Source organism: Callospermophilus lateralis, chromosome 7, assembly GCF_048772815.1.
Source record: "Callospermophilus lateralis isolate mCalLat2 chromosome 7, mCalLat2.hap1, whole genome shotgun sequence".
NCBI classification, from domain to species: domain Eukaryota; kingdom Metazoa; phylum Chordata; class Mammalia; order Rodentia; family Sciuridae; genus Callospermophilus; species Callospermophilus lateralis.
Genome location: NC_135311.1, coordinates 75,283,745 through 75,302,154, shown reverse-complemented (window position 1 = coordinate 75,302,154; position 18,410 = coordinate 75,283,745). Strand labels below are relative to the sequence as shown.

Here is an 18,410-nt window from a genome sequence, read left to right as displayed (position 1 = left end):
GCTAGCTTTGGGTAGTTTAAAGGATTCCTGAATCATTATTCATTACATGTGAAAATGAATGGTGAATCTAAGTGCTGATGTGATGGCAGCTGAAGAATTTTTAGAAACTCTATATAAGCTCATTGTAGAGGAAAATTACTTGCCAGAGCAAATCTGACAAGAGCAATCTGGCAGAGTAATGGGCTAGGCCATATAGCCTAAGTGTATAGTAGTCTACATTATCTAAGTTTGTGTAACTATTCTATGTTTGCGCAACAATGAAATTTCCTAATAATAGTAAGAGAAATATTATTAATGAATTATTTGTTTCTGCTTTCAACATTATCCTAGTTGTTATTTCTCTGTGAGTGTTCTATTCCCATTTTGTTTTAGAGGTTAGTTTTTCTGGCTAGAGAATTGCTAGTGGACACTTTTGTTTCTTTTTTCTTTTAGCACTTTGAGCATGTCATTTTGTTGCCTTCCCGTCTCTTTATTTCTAGCAAGAAGTCATCATTAATGATATTACTTTCCCCTATACATGATTTTGCTTTTGCTGCTTTTCAGACTTTTTCCTTGCCTGGATCTTTCAACAACTTGGATATGATGTGTCTAGATTTGTGTCTAGATATGGATCTCTTTGTATTTGTTGGCATTGGTTAAACAGCTTGATTCTGTAGGATATTGTTTTCTCTCAAATTGGGACATTTTTAATCATTATATTCTTCAAGTGGTTTTTTTCTTTACCCTTTGTCCTCTCCTCTCCTAATTCCTATTATATGTATGTTGATATCCTTGATATTCCACATCAGATTCTGTTCCTTTTTCTCCCTTTTTCTTTGTGTCCTTCATATTGGATTATTTCTGTTGATCTATCCTCAAATGCACTGCTTTGATCTTTTTGCTTTCTCAAATCTGCTACTGGGGGCTTATAATAACTTTTCAAGTCATGTTTTTTAATAGTTTCTCTTTATAGATTGTATAATTGCCATTGTATTTTCCTTTAATTCTTTAAACATAATATCCTTTTAATTATTTGGCCCTATTTATAATAGATATTTTGAAATCTTTGCTAAATTCTACATCTGAGTTCATCCAGGAGCATTTTCTCTTGACTGCTTTTTCTCCTCATTAGGGATCACATAGTTTGTGTTAAAAAAAAAAATGTGTTTGTACCATCTTTGAATTCTGATTATTTTTTTCTTCTCTGTGGGTTACTTTTATATATCTTTTATTTCATTTTAATAACATCTTGGTCTTAATCTATGGAATCTGTATGCCCCAGATGTGTGACTGCTGATTTCTCTGTTCCATTTTTAGTCTTTTTTCCTCCACCTTAGAGTTTTATTTTTTTTTTAACCTGGCTTCCTAAGGGTTTCTTGTGTCTCCAGAGTTTAGTTGTATAATGTTCAATCAGAGGTTGTGTTCAAACACTTTCAGCTAGTCTGTACTCATGGAACTGTGTATGGATTGGGAGCATATTTAATGTTCAGGCAATTTTTAGGTGTGTATCAGCTTTAGCTTTCCAATGGGCCCTCTTGGGTCTCCCCTGTTCATGTCACAGCTTCCTAATCAGCAAGTGACATGTGAATAGTTCCACCCTCTCTCATGTCCATTTTCCTTGTTAAATTGCTAGTCTACCAGTCTGCTGTTTACTTCTTGCAAGTCCATAACCTTAGAATAGTGAATCTGGGCATTTCTCCCATTAATTCTTTATAGTTTTTTTTTTTAATTGACAGTATTACTAATGTAGAGTTTGAGTCTTAAGTCCAAATCTCATAACTTCTCTGGTAGTGAAAATACTAGTTTTCATGACCAGCTTTACTCTGATAGAAGCATTGTACTGACTGAGCTGTGAAGAAATATGAGTAGCTATGAACAAGAACACCACAAACTCCCAGTATTCTCATGCAAAGTTCAGTATTATTTAATGAAATGCTTTCAGTTTGCTTGATTATCAAAACAATAAAACCATTGTTTTTGACAATTTTGTCTAGCTTGACAGTTCATTTCTAGGGGGAGATTTTCTAAAGTACTATCTCCAGAATTTCAGAAGTCTTGCTTTACCAGGCAGCATTTTTTTTAAATGAATACATTTGATCATACATAATAGTTTGGATTCATTGTTATATATTCCTATATGCACATAATTCCCATAATTGTATATATATATATTTACATATATATATATTTTTTTCTTCTCTCTAGCTTCCACATATGAGAGAAAACATCAGACCCTTGACTTTCTGAATTTGAATTATTTTGTTCCATCCATTTTCCTGCAAATGTCATGATTTTGTTCTTATTTATGGCTGAGTAAAACACTATTGTGCATATATACCATATTTTCTTTATCCATTCATCTGTTGACAGGCATCTAGGCTGTTCCTTAACTGGCTATTGTAAATTCACTGCTATAAACTCGCTATAGTGTACTGACTTTAATTCTTTTGAAAAATGCCATGGAGTAGGATAGCCGGATTATATGGTGGCTCCATTCTTAGTCTTTTGAGGAACCTTCATACCCGTTCCAAAGTGGTTGGACTAATTTACAGTCCTAACAACAGCCAATAAGCACAATCATTCCTTTTTCCCTACATCCTTATGAGATTTTATTATTACTGTATTCTTGTATGGATGCCATTGTAACTGGAGTGAGATGAAATCAGTGTAGTATTGATTTGCTTGTCTCTGATTATTAAAAATGTTGAACATTTTTTCATATATTTATTGGCCAAACAAAGTTTTTCTTTTGAGAAATGTCTATCTGGTTCATTTGACCTGGCAACTTTTAAAGTTGATAAATTTGGTTTCTCAAGTTCTACCTAACAAGACACCATTCTCTAGGTCTTTGTACCATTTTTGTAAAAACTTGGGGTATCTGGGATTAGAACAACCTTTCACGATGCCATCCAGTCTGCCCATCTTGCTGTACAACCTGTCATCTTATTCTTGTTTGATGTGAGGTATTTTATACTTAAACAATAACTGCCAGTAACTTTTTTCTATATTGTCTTTTTTTGAGTAGCATATGGATGGCATCTGATTCTGTTTGCAATGCTGAATTTAATGGAAGTTTATAAGTAAATTATTCCTCCTTCATAAATGCATATATATGTGTAAATATATGTATATATTGCATTATATTTTGTCTCTGCCATAATACAGAATGTTTAAATGGTTAACATTTGTGCTGCAGTATAGCTTTCTGGCTCATGAAAAATGAAAGCTATCAGCGATCTGGGCAATAAGATTCATCGCCAATAGTCACTAGCAACAGCACACAGCATTTTAATATCAGTGAGGTCCACAGCTAGCAGTAAGAGCTGGTGTAATTGAAAGACGTTTAGGTGCAATCATTCTGCTGTTTGTTCCTTGCCAGATTCAACATGGGATTGTGTGAGTATTTGAAGAAAACAGCGATTTTTCTATATCTTTGGAAGATGTAAAAAGGGTAGATCAGTGCTTAAATGTAAAGAATATGGTAATTTTAAAATCATGTAGCTCTAAAAGAAAAAGGTATTTTATTTGTTGTGGTTGATTAAAGCTTTAGAAATGCTACTCCTTGGTTACAAGTGAACCGATAATTCTGGTCTAATGTTGCCGTGGTAACAACTCATGCTGATATAATTGAGAACATCTTATACATCCTGGCTCGAACATTTTCTCCCTGCCATTTTGAGTTGTTCTGGAGGTATATGAAGGAGGCTAGGATAACTAGCTTGAAAGAAATTAAATCTAGTTATACACACCGTTGGCATTAATCTGACGTTTACTGGTGTTATCTCATGCTGGGCAGTTATGCTTTGCTTCTAGGGGTTTTTCTTTTTAAAACAAAGGAAAGCTCTTCTCATTTTCTGTGTGCTGCATGTTCCAGTGTATGTGTTTACACCATCGGTTCTTCTACCTCTAGAGATTAGCATAACTCCCTTTGCTGTTGGATTGTTGTTTTGAGCAATATGTTTTGGAAGGGTTGATTTTCATCATGAGTGGTAAGTATGCTCTCTGAGACTCTTCAGTTATATATGTATGTGTATATATATATTTTAAAATTAACTCTAAGAAGAAAAATATTTTTTAAAGAGACAGTTATAAAGTCAGGACTGCAATGAATTATTACATTTTGTGTTGATGCTTTTGCAATTAGGCATTATAGTATACTGCTTTTAAAAGCCACTGAGAACTGTGAAAAATTAATATCACTATTAGTAGTCTATTAATAATCAGTTTCAGTTTTCTTTATGGTTTGCTTTACTGTATTCATTAGGCATATTATTAATTGTTATACATTGAATAATAGAAGATTACCCATAATGAGAATTTGTTTTTAGTATCTGATCCTCAAGATAGTTTAACTTTCCTTTGATTAGCTTTGTCATCCTAATACTCATTTTTGTTAGCTTATTTTTTGACTATATTTTTTTAAAAAATACTCATCTTGAAAATAAAGTGCTGCCAAAATTTTGTTGATTTTTCTTTTTTCTTGAATTGCTTTTAACTACAATTCATGGAGAAATTGGGATTTAATAATGAAATAGATGCATTTTGGTTTTGGAGGCTTTGTTACAATTTTTAAGAAATACTTCATTTGGGAAATAATTTATTGAAATAAGTACATTTGTGATGATTAGTCTTCTTTTGTTATCATAATATGATTTAGTTTTTAAAATGTGTCCAAAAGTCTTTTCTTTTTTCTTTTGGAGAAAATATACTACAGTATATACTGCAGCTTATCTTAGGGCAAAAGCTGTTCCTTTCAAGCCAAACCTGCTGCTAAAAATAGATATCCTGTTGTTAGAGTGAGAAATGTTTGCTCAGAGCATAATTCATTAGCATCTTTTCACTTAACTAAAAATGAAGCTATTTAGAAGTTAACCTCTGATTCATATATCATTTTTAGAAGTAATATATGATTTCTCTGATAACATAATGGTTCTAAAATTTGTATTGAAAAGATTTGGAATTGGAATTTTGACCTAGGAGATTTGGGTTTTTGTTGTAAAATGATAAAATTCAAAGTCAAGGAACCTTTTCTTGGAGATCACCTCATTATCACCAATGCATTCTTTATCCTGCTGCAGTACAACATAAACCACTTCACTGCTATTATATATTTGTTTACAGAGTGATATCATATGCTAAAAGAACATCTTTTTTACATGTACAATATTAAGAATTGCCCAGGTTATTATTTTTCAGTTTTCGATACAGACCTTCTAATCTAGTGTTTTAAGTCTGGAGTAATATTATAAAATCAACATGTGAGCATAATTTTTATAATATGAAAACGAGGATACCTGGTCATGCTACACTGTCTTTGAATCAATACAATGTGTGTTTTTTCTTTGAAAGTTGGACATATAACCCTAGAATCTTTAGGTAACCACTATGAGTTATGGAGGTTTTATAATATGATGTGTTGTTTTTGGCTGACGCAAATTGTTGCTGCTTCTCTATTGCTTCATTTTAAAGCTATGGATTAGAGACAGTATTTTCTATCATGGCCTTTCCTTATAGTCTTTTTCTACCACAATAATGGTGATGATAAGAAATCGACATTCAATTTTTTCAAGATTATTCAATTTCAACTAATTTTACTTCTGTTGCAAGTGGTTAAATGCCCTAGCCACTTCAAAATATGGAAAATTACAAGTGAGGTGTGGTTTTATTTGTAGAAATAAGCAAATACTAGACCTTTTTTTCTAAGTCTACAACTATGCCTCTGGTGTTTATGTGTATGTGGTATTTTTTTCTAGTTATAAAGCTATTCTCTTTTTTTTTTCCTGATAATTAAAGGTTAGTTTTCTCTGGGAATCTAGCTTTGGCTTCCTTATAATGCTACGTTCTCTCTGAATGATCTCATCCATGGCTACATCTTCAATCATTACCTGAACATTCAGTTCAAAAGTGAATTTTGTCTCCCATCCCAAAATTTGTTGCTTTATCATTGATTTTAATTTCTGTTAATGATCTCATTGTCCATGAAAGAAGTAAAAACAGAAACCTTGTTTCTTACTCCCAGACACGCACTTAGTTATTAGTTCTATTGATTGTATATCAGAAATGTCTCAGAAATCATTCCATTTTTCTCCAGTCTACCTGACAATGAAAATGTTTCTAGATCAGACATTCTGTATCTCTTCTCAACCCTATTACAATAACTGTCTCACTCTTCTTCCAGCTTCCAGTTTATATCCCTCCAGATAATTTTTCACACTACAAATTTTAAATTGCTGATGTGCCATTTCTTAACCCAAATTGAAAATTTTCCAGTTACTTTATTTGCATCTGTTTCATAAATTTTAACCTAGCCATACATTACTATATGTAAATCCTTGCTACATTTACATGTTTATATTATATTCTTAATCATAAAAATTCTGAGAATCACTATGCTTTGCAGTGCCTCCATTATTGATCATGTAGAATTAGGAGATTTCCCTATACTCTCAAAGTAGCTTTAAACTATAAAAATTATTATATCATATTGAATTATAAATTTACAATTTGGTGTCTGATCTCGAAATTTTGAACTCCTTAAGTCAAGGTTAGTGCCTTGTTTATGTGTGTTTTCAGTGGCAACCCTGGTATTTCCTACATAATAATGATCCCATAAATACTGTAGAATAAATGAATGACTAAATAGTAGTCATTTTTTATAAATAAGAATACTTCTCATGTACAGTAATCATAATGTTTACTTATCATTCCGGCATCATCGTTGTAGCATGAAGTCAGATAAAATGATTAATAAAATAAATAGTACCAATCAGAACTTTTATCTTTCTAGTATTTAAAATATGAGTTGTAAGTCTAAAAAGACCTAAAAATTAAATTTTTTTCCTCACTAATACTCCTTTTTTGTGAATCTTTTGTTCCTACTAAGGAAACAAGTGTTGTCAAGAAATTTACAAAACCCTCTAAAAATCAGTTTAATTGTCTTAAGGCCATTTTGACTAGAAGAATTTATCAGTTACTCGACTAGACTAAAACAGACAAAAATGCAGATGTTATGAGACTGCAGAGTTATCTCATGCAGCTCAAAGGCATAAAGTAGAGTTGAGCTTTACCAGTTGGGATTTGGAAAACTGCCTGGAATCACAGCAGCACCTTTCTCGGTTTTTCTCTCAGAGATCACATGACTTCTTTATTTTCTCCTTGTATCTGCTTTATTATCTTCACAGTGTAGAACAGGTTTCTCTGCTGCTTGTACAAGATTGAGCTTAGTCATCTGACAGATTTGGCGTCCATGTGTGTCCCTGGCTTATCAACATAACTAGCATCACTATATCAAAACCTTAGGTGAGGAATAGCAGGGAGGAAGAGGTAGAGAAAGGGTGGTCAATGAGTACTAAATTCCAGTTAGGAAAAATAAGTACTGTGTTCTGTTGCACAATAGGGTGTCTATAGAAAATGATAATGTATTAAATACTTTTTTAAAAAAGCAGGAGGAAGGAATTTTGAAAGTTCTCACTGCAAAAAAAAAAAAATAGTAAAAGTTTGAGGAGATATATTTGCTTAGCCTGATTTGAACATTCTACAATGTATCCATGTATCAAAACATCACATGGTATCCTATAAAAATATCCTAGATGAGAACTCTGGCCCAGCTATAATTGAGGCAAATCTCTGAAAAAGGCATTAATCTGCTATGAATCCCAGGAATGTTCCAGACTTGAGCACAAGCAGTTAATTCTAGTGTATAGATATTGACTGAAAATATAAAATCACAAAACTGGGAAAACCACATCCTGGAATTAAAGTTTGTGGGGCAGGGAGCAGGCGGTGGATTTGCCCAGAAATGTAAGGATCACATGGATGATCAACTACTAAAGTCTAACTAACAGTTTTACTTTGAATAGTTTGCCCTCGTGGAAAAGAAAGAAATAATTGTTTTACTCTCACTAATTCAGAGAGATGAAGCTTTAAAAAAAAAAAAAAAAAAAAAAAGACTGTGGGAAAGTGAGTAAAAGACCCAACACTGCTAATTGCTTTCACTCTTAAACAGTTATATTGGGACAATCAAGAATTTATTAGGTTATTTCAAGTTGAAAACATGATCTCACTTTTTCCAGCTATGACAGGGCTCCACCCTGATATGATGTGTATCACCACCAGCAAAGAAACCCTATAGTTCTGCTACCTTCACAGTGCTGAAGTTCACTGGATTATTCAGCTGATAATGTAAATATGTATAAACTGAAAGATTGGATGGATTGATTCTAAAAGTACCTAAATAGGAAGTGAAAGCATCCAAAGAAAAATAGGTACTTTATTTGGTTGAAGATTTTTTTATAGTACTGGGGATAGAATCCTAGGCCTCATGCATGCTAAGTAAGCACTCTACACTGAGCTACATCCCCAGCCCTCAACTACCTTATTTGGGAACATTTATAAAGGTTTTCAAAACTACTCAAGATTTGCAAAACTTATCACTCTTCATGAAAGAAAAAATGAGAAAAGCAACTATATGGAGCCTAAAAAAGAATTGTAGCCCATTAAAGGATAAAAATCACAGCCTACAAAAGGAAGGGAATAAACTTACTGTTTTAAAAATGTTTGTATGGAAGGGTCTAAACATACAAAATTACAGAGAGCATCTGGATATCAAGCAAACATGGAATCTGTAAATTAATACATGATAGAAAGGATAAAACAAGACCAGGATGAGAAGAGCTGAGAATCAGGCAGGAATGGAAAAGAAGCATAATAATGTGAAAGGCTTACTGTGGTGCCAGTAAACCTGCCATAAATGGGATATAAGTCTGCAGTAAAGACAATAAAGAGCACAATAGTCACTGTAGGAAAGTAAATTAATTATGTAAAGAACTATCCTGATCAGCATTCCAGAATATAGGGGAAATTGACAAAATAAAAATTGTGAGTTGAAAAGTATATTAGATAAACATAGGACATTCTACGAAATGAATAACATTCTCATAAAACAGATGTGAATTATTCTGTTATTCTCAGAATATAAAAAACACAGAAATAAAAAACATGACTTTAGCCAGGTGTGGTGGCACATTGTAATACCAGTGACTTGGAAGGCTAAAGGCAGGAGGATCACAAGTTCAGAGCCAACCTCAGCAACTTAGGCCCTAAGCAACCCAGTGAGATCGTGTCTCTAAATAAAATATTTTAGAAAGGGGTGGGGATATGCCTCAGTGGTTGAGAACTCTGATTTCAATCCCAAGTACCAAAAAAGCAACAACAACAACAACAACAAAAAAGGACTTTACCTGGAAGCTCAGGAAACTGAGGCAGGGTGATCACACAGTTAGTTGAAGCCAGCCTCAGCAATTCAGTGAGACCCTGCCTCAAAACATTAAAAAAAAAAAAAAAATGCTGGGGATGTAGCTCAGTGGTAAAGCATCCCTGGATTCAATTCCTAGTACCAAAACAACATAATGACTTCAGAAAACTTTTTGTGTGTGTGTGCTGAGAATGAATCCACGGCCTTGAACTTATCTATACACCCAAAGCAGGAAAACTTCCTAAAAGAGAAAAAAACTGAAGCTGTAGATTAAAAACACTCATTGTGTTTCAATAAAATTACCAAAGACCCCAGCACTTAAGCATATCCTGGAGAAATTTTTGGTTTTCAAGAATATTAAATGAATTCCACAAACATGTAGTTCTTTGCATCTTACAGCTTAACACGAAACTTGTCCTATAAAGAAAAAAAATACAAGATTGGAGACAAGATCTTTCTAGGGAAAAAAAAATTAATGAAATGCAACAGCACCTCAACATGCTGAATAAGCTATAACAAGCATCTCTTTAAATGAATTCCTGAATTTAAAGAAGTCCCAGTGCAAAAACGGAAGTGGTAAATGAAAACCCACAGCTATAAGAGGAGCATACTTTGCCGTCAGATTTTCATCCCTTGTTGACCAAAGGACTTTCATTTTAAATGATCTCACAAAGATAAAAGACAAGTTCTTTGGATGATGCAATTTGGGATTTCTTTGACTGCTTTATAAAGCCAATGTCCTGCAAGGATCATAACCTCAGTGAAATCACATATTAGAAAATACAACCTCTGCAAACACAGGGCAAAAGGGAAGCCTGTATTTCTTAGCTTGGGTTCCTGGAGGCAGGAGAGTAATGTGTACATGTAGATGTGGAATGTCTCTCCTGAGTATTCATAATCATCTGCTTCCCCTCAAGTGGGTTTCAGGTTTTAATCTGTATTAATAGTGTGGTCAAGAAAGCACCAATAAAAATATATCATCAAAACAGTTCTAGGTTAGTAATATATACAGAAGCTAGTACAAAATCCTGTACTGGAATAAATCCTCAGTCAAGCCCTTCAGGTTTTTCCACAGATAAAGCTCCACTGAACTTTAAGTTCACAGTCCAGAAATAAAACAGACACACATATACATTGACTACGTAGGATATTCATACACAGTATTAGACTCGTAGAAGAATGTAAGATAGTAGAATTGTCACAGGTGGACAGACTACCATTTAAAATTAATGACATAAAAAGAAAAAATGTTGTATACATCTGTAATAAAGCCTCAAAATATATAAAATAAAACAGACCCGCTTAAAAGGAGAAATTACAAAATATAAGATTTATAGATATATAGATGTATATAGAAAGAATTTTTACCCAAGCAATTGGAGAGTATTTACAAAGTTGATTATATAACCAAATATTCAACAAAATTGCAAAGAATTGAATACAGGTCACAGTCTCTGACCACAAGGCAATTAACTGCACTCAATAATCAAAGACTAATTAAACTAATAAACGTACAACTGCATATGTGAAGACTTAAAAATTCAAATAATTTGAGTCAAGTGTTAACTCAATAGACATTTAAATCCAAAACTATGGAGTATAGAGATGAATTTTTAACTGTATAACTTCGTAAAAGAGAGACATTCATGATGTAAGAATTCAGGTAAAAAAGTTAGGAAAAGCACAGGATGGTTAATCAAAGGAAGAAAAACTGATAAAAAGACCTGATAAAAGACTGAGCAAAGATCAGTGGAATAGAAAACAAAGGTACATAAGAGCCAAAGGTTAATTCATGGAAAGTGCTTTTAAAAGAACTGATTAGAACCATGCCTGTTTAAAAAATTGAGTCAGTTAAAGTTTTATTTAAAACATAACAAAATTAGGATCAGACAGTGCTATAGTAAAGTCCTAAGAAATAATAAGGGAACAAAAAATTCAGTATTTTGCATTCTTCCAGAGAATTGAAAAAGAGGTATTCTCTAATTCATTTATTGAGTCTGGTAAAGTATTACAAGCACAGTACAGGTAAAGCAACTTAGTTTAAAAAATTTTCTCTGAACTGAGAAATAGGAAAAAGAGGCCTACTGTCATTGTTTCTACATCATTTAACTGTTAGTCAGATCCTGCACAGTAAGACAAGAAAAAGATGGAGAGAACAGAATTGTCATTATCATAGATACTGTGTGATTGTCTACACAGAAAACTCAGGAGAAACTTCCAGTGTGATTTTAGCACTGATAAGAGTCTTGACAAGACTGCCAGGTAAAAGATCAGTGTGTAAACACATTTGTGTTCTCTAGTCAGCAACAAACAGAAAAGGTAATTAAAAAAAAAAAAAGAAAGAAAGAAATTTCCCTTTTACGATAGCAATCAAAACCCTAAAGAACCTAGGAATAAATTAATAAAAAAGTAACAAGTCCTTTACAGAAAAAATTATATATTTTTTCCTGAGATATTTATTTAGTGTTACAAGATTTGTCATCATACCCATTAGATTAGCAAATATTGAAAAGTCTGACATTAACATGTTTTGTTGAGGATATGAAACCTTAAAGATGTAGGAATTAATAAATTAACCTAACAATTTATTGAGTCATTTGTTACTACGTTGATAATGTGCATTCCCTATCCTCTAGAGATACAATCCTACTTCTACACTGTTGGGCAACAAAAAAGAATATTTGAATTCAGAACTGTCTGGAAAATCTTCAGCATATAATTGTGGTAGATATATTTCCATGAGAAAAATTTCAGTAAACAAGGAATTAAACTGCATTTCAAAAATTGCCTGGGTCATTAGTTTTACGGCTAAGTATAAGCTTTCATGACAAAATCCTACAGGAAGTTCCTTATATATCTTATATGGCCTAAATGGATGCATCCCCAGGAAGAGATCAGGTTGGGAGAGAAAGCACATACACTGCAGATTTAGTGTATTCATCTGTTATTATAAATGTTAACCAAATAAGTTAATATAGTTTTCTAGGATTTATTTATAATCAGATATATTTAATGTGTATTTAAACATATGTCTCATAAAGGTTTTATTTTTTTCCGTATAAAAACTATAAACAAAGGGCTTCCATGGCTTAGGCTTAGTGAGTCAGTCGGTTATATTGTTCACTTGTAACCAAGGCTTGATAAAGAATCAACTAATAGGAAAGCAAAAGAGTGAAATAGACAGTAGCATAGGAAATATAATTTTTATTTCTTACTAAATTTCCAAATACTCAACTTTTATTTTTTACTAAATTTCCAAATGCTTTATTTTAATCTTTATAGAAAGACTGATATCTTAGAAATCAAAAGTAGGCATGGTGCTATCCAATATACTGCACAAATATAATTACAGCATTAAAATTGCTTTTATAGCCACTATGGTTTTTAAGATTTAGTGAATTTGCTTTGAATGAACATGGTTGAATATGGTGAAACAAACAAAGCACCCCTCAGCAAAGTGAATACAATTATTCTTCAGATTTAATGGACAAGAATGTTATAATTTGTTAACAAGTTTCCAGAGTAGTGTTTTTGTTGGTTAATATACATCTCTCCAAAGAATTTCTTGTAATCCTTATATAAAACATTTTTGATATCTGTGCTCAAGTATTTTTATATTTTATTTCTTTGTGTAATATACCAGCAAACATATGGATGGGTAATGTATTGTGAATATGTTATTTTATATGTTATTTATTTAATCTTAAATTTATTTATATTCTTTTTGATCAAGCACGCAAATCATCAGATGCATCTGGTAGGAAACCACTTTTTTACAGAATAATCCTATTACTTTGATTTGTTAAGTTGCATTTTTATGAAGTACTTTGTGGCAATCAGAATATTTTATATTTAGTTTTTTTATGAGTTCTGTTTGTCAAATGATTTATAGTACACTGTGTACATGTGGAGAGGAGACAGTATTCTCAGAAATATACCAAGTAGAGAACTCTAAAGAGTTTAATATTTGAAGGATGGGTGGCAGAAGACACAGTAATATATTCTATTAGATTACACTTTCCAGAGGGTTTGGAAGAGATTGTCCTCTTCTGTTATTTGTTAATAGAATTTGGTATTTTCATAGGTAACTTACTTGAGTTTCCATCCTGTTTTTGCTTTCTGGCATACACTAAATAACTCTTAAATAGAATAGTGCTTTTAATAAGATGAAGCAGGGAGATGATGATTTAATTGCAAAGAGAATAGGGGACACATGTATTACAATCTGTTTAGTAATAAATTTTTAAACACTTACTATAAAAAAGATACCGGTAAAAATACACAGTAATAGTTTATAGTACTTGCTGTTTTCCTAATAGGAAGTTTTAGAGGAATGGTCCTTTCCCTTACTCCCTGCATTAGCAATGAAAGTTTAAAATATTTAGACCCTAGGCTGGTGTAGCTCAGTGGAAGAGGGCTTTCAAGTGTGAGGCCCTGGGTTCAATGCCCAGCACTACAAAAATAAAATATTTAGGCAGAGCTGTTCCTCCATCATTCCTACGTTACTCCATCTGGCTCCTCTTTCCCTTAGCAAGTGTTCATACCTTCTATATCCCAGAAGAAATGAGTCTAGTAACTGTGAACAAACAGGTTACTCCCCTTCCTTCCCACACACTGAAAACCATCACCATGACAAACAAGTATGTCCATGATTGGGCACCTGCTGGCACTTCACCTCCCACTGCTGTTGTGCACTCATAACCTATGCCCCATCTGTCACAAGTCAGTTGCCATTTCCCAGTTAAGCCATGCTCTCCTCCATGTGTTTTACACAGATCACCTCATCTAGAATGTCTTCTTTTGTAACTTTATCTGCCAGAGGGACCCTTTATTTTTCAAGTTTGCATGTGAATGTTATGTACTCTGTTATGCTTATGTTACTATGGAAGAATATCTTCTTGCAAACAGTCTTGTAATTGCCTTCCATTTTAGTACTTGCCACATTGTTTTATAATGTCTCCCCACTTTAGTTTCTCATCTCCTTAATGGCAGTTATATTTATTCTTTGGAGTATTCAGAGTCTCCATCAGTATCAGACAGTACTAACAGATGCTCAATAAACCAGCACAAAACATGTGGAATACCTTGAAAGATGTGTCTTTCAAAAGGGTATAACAAATTTCTTTCCTGTAGTAGAGTTTGACTGAATAACAGAAGTCCAGAGATGGTTTTACAATAGTTACAGGATATGTATTTTAATATTTGCTTCTTCATATTGTTAGCTCTATTGCAATGAGGAGTTAAATTTATTTTTAAGGAAAATTGGTATGATATTGACTCTGATGCAAAACAATAGTTGTTAGTTTTATTTATCATTTAATTTTTAAATGTCCTACTTGAAAACATGCGATTAACTGAGTTTCTACCTTAACATTTTATTTATGCAAATATTATTTTGGGAAAATGTGTATCACTGACTTAATGCTAATATGTCATTTTTATGAGTGTAATTTAATCATTGTTTAATTTATTTTCTGGACACAGCTTCCTCATCTTCAGAAATATCTGGTAGGCAACTACTTTTTAATAAAACAAATGTTACCTTTAAAACTTTTAATTTGGTTGTTTGCAAGTTTTTATTCTCTTAGTATTTTTATTTAGCATATTGTTAATAAGATACTTTGGTTGGTGAAGGAAATGCTTTGTTTAATGTTGGATTTTATATATTTATACAGATATTGTAGTTTTTTTATGTGATGATGTTTTATAGATGATAAGTACAGTACCATGAAGCAGAGGAAGTTGTACCAAGTAGCAGAAGATAGATTATTACACACCACTTACCTAGTGAGATTATCCAAACTAATGAATATTTAAAAAAAAAAAAGTCCATATACTATTATAAATTTTGAGTGAAATAGCTGACATTTTATTTGGGGTTTGCTTTAAGAAGTTTTTATTATATTTTTTTTCTATTTTCAGTTTGTTTCCTTTCTATTTTTCTGACATACATTGAATAAAAGTTGAATAGTGTTGTGCTTTTACTATAAAAAGGCCATAAAGAGGGAAGTAAAATTTATCACATTACTAAGAGACCAGAGCCTTCAACATCTAGAGTAGTTGTCATCTGCATAGTAATACACTTATAAATTCTTTATACATAAAAGATAACCTCTTTTAGGAGTTAAATAACGGCACACTATAACTCACTACATATTCTTGTTTTGATAAGAAGTTATCTAGCCTATTTCACACAGTATTGCAAAATGCTAATAAATTTGCTGAGTGTTATTAAACATTCATTGTAGAATTATCTGAATAAAAGATAAAGTTGTACCACACTTGAATTTTTAGTCAGTTTTCTTAATGTTTAAAATGAACTTTGTAAGCCAGGCTCAATGACAACTATAATCCCAAGGCCTCAGGAGCCTGAGGCAGGAGGATTTCAAATTCAGTCAATTTACAATCTCAGCAACTTAGTGAGACCCTATCTCAAAATAGAAATAAAAAGGACTGGGGATGAAGCTTAGTTGTAAAGCACCCCTGGGTCCAATCCCCAGTTAAAAAATAAAATAAAATGAATTTTGTAATCTGATTTTTAACTATGACCTGTGTGTAAACATACAAAAATATTGCGAAAAGCAAGGAGAGGTAAGAATTAAGTTTTGGATTTTGGACTTGTGGAAATGCATATAAATAGTTGTTTCTTCTTCCTTCACCTCATGAATATGGGTGAATATTCTTACAAGCACAGGAACATTCACCTGGGTGAACATACAGGTTCCTTTGGCAAGCTTATCACTTTCAGAATGCAATGATGCAAACTGAAGAGACAATTAATTTATTTGGAAAACAGTTATAATTGTAAATGCAAAATAATGAGTTGAGTTAATTTTTGGTGTGTCCTTACTTTTGTAATACCTAGTTTGCCCCATTATTAACCAATACAGAATAAAATATGTTTTCAGAAAAATCTTTGAGGTACTTTTTCCTAAGGAGAAGTATTAATTACTGTAAGATGCTTTTGTTGGTAGGTACCCATGAACACATAAATATTAGAGCCAATATTCTATCTATGTCTCCAAAAACTGTGGCTGTTTCAGGCTATCACAGTGGTTTAAGTGATTAACTATAGATAAGGCTTATATATTAGAACATAAGCAAACTAAAAAATTGAGAACCTCAAAACATATGCTTTTAAAGGAACTCTGGATTAATTGTGATATAGTACAGTGTTTGAGTCTGGCTGTCGCTCCCACCTCTTGTTTTATTAACTGATAACATCTTGTATCCTTGGATTGAAATTTTAAAAATAACCAAAGAAAAGCATTTAGAAATTAAATCCACCAATGTCTAAAAATAATAAAATTTACAGTAAATCATGTGGTTCTTGATGTGCTTTTGTTGTAGGATTATTCATAATTCAGGGTATTGTGAAAAATATTACTTTTTACATTTGTTTTCTTCTATTTATTAGGTGTATGTTTTTATCAATTTATTTTTACAAAGAGTTGATTATATTTATCTTTGCTTCTAAATAGAGTATATATATTAGAGATTTCATATTTGTATATATATTTATAAGACAAAAACATTTCTCAGGAACAGTTTTTTAATGGAATATTTAATGACATAATTAATGGCCATCCTTACTCTAAAAAAGGAATTGCCTTATATGTTGAATAAATTCACAAAATTTAATATCTTTGATTAATACACATTTTAAGTAATTTTCTACATGAAACCTTTATGAGATCTGTTGTTTTCTTTCTATAGTGCTACTTGACAGTAAAAGTCAGAATATTGATGAGTACCAACAGTATTCCAAAGAATCTCCCAAATATCATCTTAGTAAATAAAATTAAGAAACCCCAGAAATTTTTCTTATAGCTCGTCCCCAGACTTGGAAAGGAAAATTTTGTTTTTTCCTACTTACTATCTTTGGTAAAGACTGCCATTTCTTTCTTTGATCAGTTATTTTTTTCTTAACTCTTAAATCCACTTTGCATAAAATGACAGGAGGAGCTGAAATAGGATGTTAGACATTTTTCTTTGATTCTCTTCCTTGTCTTCAAATTCTCATGCAGGCATTTGGAGAATTTATATTTCAACTTGTTGTGCAAGTTCTATATATAAAACTAAAAATATTTTTCAAAAGAAATTTGAGGTATATTTTTTGAGGTTCACAAGTTGTGATTTCTTAAAAGACCATTACATTTTGTAATTAATTATGTTTTGATTTATTTTATAGCTGCCATTTCCAAATCAAGGTCATGTGCAGATATGTCTGTTTCAGGCAAAAAAAAAAAAAAAAAAAAAAAAAAAAAAAAAAAAAAAAAACCTCACAAAAACCAAACATACAAACAACCATAAACCCAACTTACTTATAAAACCACTCTTCTTCAGTTGTAAATAGTACATTAGCTTTTAGAAGTAAGATAACTTGAATCACCCTTTATGTAAGAATTTTCCACCCTGGGAGGAATTAGATCATATTTGGTTAATTATATGCAACTATTTGATTCATTATTTTGGTTCATGAGATTTTTTATACAATGAAAAGATTCTAATTTTAAAAATTAATTTTCTTAAAATAGTTTTGAAAATATTTTATATCAATGCTAGTTTATAGAAAGTAGTAAAATAATGTCTTCAGAAATGTATACCCTAGTGTTACTTAAAAACTAATGTCTGCTTCTGATGCCTGTCAACATCATTTAAATTGCAAAACATTTTAGAATGCCAACAGCTTTTTTGGTTAGTTAGTGATACAGTAAGATCTTTTCCAAAGATATTACATTGAGGATAAAGAAGGCAATAATAATGTGCATCTCAGAATGGCTCAATTTAAAACAGTTTCATAATTAGGGATCTTAAAGAATTTGTGAGTCTTCACTTCCTCTTTTAATTCTGTCTTTACCATCATGATCATCAATCAGTATTTCTGAAATAAATGCCAACGTGCCGATCCAATTTTACTTTGTCTTCAACTTTTTACTATTTCAACACTACTTAAATCCTGTTTTATCATTTTCTTCTTTATAGATTGAGATAGAGAAATATGGGAAAATTTCTGAACAACAAATTAAAATAATTATTTCTTGTGTAATCAGGTTTTATTCTCATTCCTAACTACAAGAACATGAACACATCTTGACGATGACATTTTATCTATGGGAAGACAGATAAGCAGGGAATACTTTTAAATGATTGGTCATTTAATTAACAAATTTAAACT

General features: G+C 31.9%; 1 protein-coding gene across 2 annotated transcripts in view; it reads left to right on the top strand.

The window, feature by feature from the left end:
- Prkacb (protein kinase cAMP-activated catalytic subunit beta) overlaps nucleotides 1-18,410 on the top strand; it is a 118,256-nt gene that overhangs the window by 68,745 nt on the left and 31,101 nt on the right. The gene's annotated exons all lie outside the window — the stretch shown is intronic.